Source organism: Etheostoma cragini, chromosome 14 (genome assembly GCF_013103735.1).
Source record: "Etheostoma cragini isolate CJK2018 chromosome 14, CSU_Ecrag_1.0, whole genome shotgun sequence".
Lineage (NCBI taxonomy): Eukaryota > Metazoa > Chordata > Actinopteri > Perciformes > Percidae > Etheostoma > Etheostoma cragini.
Window position 1 is genome coordinate 698685 of NC_048420.1, and position 2878 is coordinate 701562.

Below are 2878 nucleotides of genomic sequence, written 5' to 3' on the forward strand. Positions count from 1 at the left end.
AAAATCCTCATCAAGATTATTTTGGTCAATGTTGAAATGACGATTATTTAACACTGTTGGTCGTTGACTTCTGGAAAGATGTTGCATTCTGAACTCAAACAGTGAGCCTTGCCTTCATACTCTCCTGTTACACTTCATGAATTCCCACACAGACAAAGCATGAGTTTACTTTGCAAAAACAAACGTGGAAAATAATTGTTTTTCTTGATTACGTACATATACGTTTTTGTGGTCCAGGAAAAATCAATGTTTGATAAATTGCCCAACCCTATGCCACAATGTATAGACATGTACATTGATTTTGTGATTTAAAAAACTAAATATAAATCATGATAAAGAACTTTATTCCCCCAACCCCTATAACTTCTGTCACTAGTGCTATTGAAATTACTAGTGATGATAGTATTACAATATCTCTTAATTACAATTTCTACCACTACAATGGGGCTACTATTAAAATGCCTGCTACTACAGCTACTGTCATTAATAACTCTGGTGTAATACTACTACTGCTCAGCTAGTACCACTGAAATACTCCCACCACAGCTCCATAACGTTACCACTACTTCTGCTTTGATTGCTTGTACCAGTGTAGTATTCCCCCCCCCCCACACACACACACACACACACACATATATTTAATTGTCCACACACACACACACACACACACACACACACATACATATATATATCTAATTGTCCACACACACACACACACACACACACACACACATACATATATCTAATTGTTCACACACACACACACACACACACACACACACACACACACACACACACACACACACACACACACACACACACACACACACACATACATATATTTAATTGTTCCTGATAATTTCACTCACATTAGCTGTGAGCTAGCTAGTTTCAGGATGTGTTTAGCTAACGTTTTGGAAGAAGTATTTGAACTACATTATGAAAATGTATTTGAAGATACATTAAAACAAGGCAAACAGCCGGTGTCCACATTAGCATGCCAATGGCAGTTTGGCTAAAGTTTCTCTAGCACGAGACCCGTACCTGTGTGTTAAAATAAGAGCTCCAGGTGTGTCCATCGGCGGGTGGCCCGGGCGTGCCGTGCTCTGTCTGCTGTCCCCTCTGCTCTGAGTCCGACCTGCAGCCGTTCTGCTGGCCAGGTACACCGGTGACAAGTCACCCACATTCAAGCAACCACAACCTCCTGTTGCTCCCTTCACAATAAAACTCAACTAGAGAAACAATGCGACGTATGTTGTTTTTTGTTAATACTTTTACACTTAGAGTTTCATTTTTACATTTTACTTCACGTTTTACTAAGCAAATGGGAGTACATTTTAAAATTTGTAGCTCTGTGTGGTGCCAATTGCTTTTATTTTGAAGGCAAATCCTTCTGCAAACTACAGCAGGTGCCGCGAATTTTCCTAATTAACTGATTCTGATTGAGTGACTGCTGTGCCACAAATATCAGAAGACTGTATAGTAGCCTACAGAAATGTCATATTCTTGTATTGGTGCATTTTCATATGAAAAAAAGAATATTTATTAAAAATTTAAATAAATATAAAAGTATAAACCTTGTAATCACAATTCACAAAATAAAGTTATGCCTATTGACTTGGTAGTGTCACCGCAAACCCTCCTAGCTAGCGTTAGCTAGCAGCTACCTAAAGTTGACGTTAGCAATTTCAAGTGTGCAACATATTTTGGGCTTCATTTAATAAAAATAACCTGTAGTACACTATTGTATGTGTATTGCTTTGATTACAGCGGGTGGAATTACTTTACGTTGCCTTTTTCATACTGTGGTACGGCATCAACAGGGGTCGCAAGTATTAGCCCACGGGTGTGACTGCCGTTCTGGGGCACTTTCACGGGCAGAAGGGTGTGAAACACGGGGAACGCAGCGTAGCTATCAGCTAACTGTGGAAGAAAAAAGTTAGTAAAAAGAAGTAGGATGGGCTACTATTCATTTTTCCAGAGTGTTGTACAACATAGACTATTATTCAATTTTTTATCTGTGAAACAAATGGTGTGCAAGCTGTAGCTTCTTCAGGAATTATAGCTTTTAGTCTTTGAACAATAAATCATACATCATATTGTATAGGCGGATGTGTTTTGGGGGATTACACTCTTCAGTTAGACTGCGTAAACGCAGCCCGGTCTGGTGATACAGCCAGACTATTCTCTTTAGTGTTAACAAGGTCAAAAAAGGATCGTGTTACTCCCATTCTCACCTGCCTACACTGGCTTCCTAGAATTAATTCGAAAACCCTGAAGTTTGTCTGAAAAGTGGACAAAACTGCCGTGCTATTTTGTCTTCCTATTGTTTCAATTCCTCCTGTCTCGTGTCCTTGGCCAAGGGAACAGAAAGGTGACGCAGGAAGTCATCTGTAATTAGAGTTGACCTGCGGCAGTGGAAGAAGTAGGCTACTCAGATCCTTGAGTAACTTTAGTAAAAGCACTAATAATACCACACTGTTAACCCATTTTGTCACAAGCTAAAGTTCTGCAATAAAAACGTTACTTAAAGTGCTCATATTCAACTCAATTTCAAGTTCATCATTGTATTTAGAGGTTATTTCAGATTAGGTTTACATGGTTTAATTTTCAAAAAAACACCATATTTTTGTTTTACTGCACATTGCTGCAGCTCCTCTTTTCTCCCTTTGTGTTGAGCTCTCTGTTTTCGCTACAGAGGGAGACATCTCACTTCTATACCATCTTTGTTGGGAGTCGCTTAATAGCTAGGTAAGGACTACTAGCCAAAAAAGGCTGGACTACAACAGAGATGTTAGGAACAGTATTAGGGACCACAAAGGTCTATATAAAGAGACTTCAGATACAGTATTAGGGACCACTAAGGTCTATATAAAGA

The 2878-nt window shown here is 39.1% G+C and overlaps 1 protein-coding gene and 2 long non-coding RNA genes across 3 annotated transcripts in view; 1 reads left to right on the forward strand and 2 right to left on the reverse strand.

The window, feature by feature from the left end:
• col28a1a (collagen, type XXVIII, alpha 1a) overlaps positions 1 to 1138 on the reverse strand; it is a 32469-nt gene extending 31331 nt beyond the window's left edge. The window contains exon 1 of the mRNA XM_034891891.1: positions 1045 to 1138. The gene's annotated coding sequence lies outside the window, so the exon portion shown is untranslated. The remainder of the gene's footprint in view (positions 1 to 1044) is intronic.
• The window catches only part of LOC117956708, a 9366-nt gene continuing 6640 nt past the window's right edge, over positions 153 to 2878 (forward strand). Inside the window, exons 1-2 of the long non-coding RNA XR_004659347.1 lie at positions 153 to 163; positions 518 to 520. This is a non-coding gene — a long non-coding RNA (uncharacterized LOC117956708). The remainder of the gene's footprint in view (positions 164 to 517; positions 521 to 2878) is intronic.
• LOC117956704 overlaps positions 2671 to 2878 on the reverse strand; it is a 14954-nt gene continuing 14746 nt past the window's right edge. The window contains exon 4 of the long non-coding RNA XR_004659343.1: positions 2671 to 2681. This is a non-coding gene — a long non-coding RNA (uncharacterized LOC117956704). The remainder of the gene's footprint in view (positions 2682 to 2878) is intronic.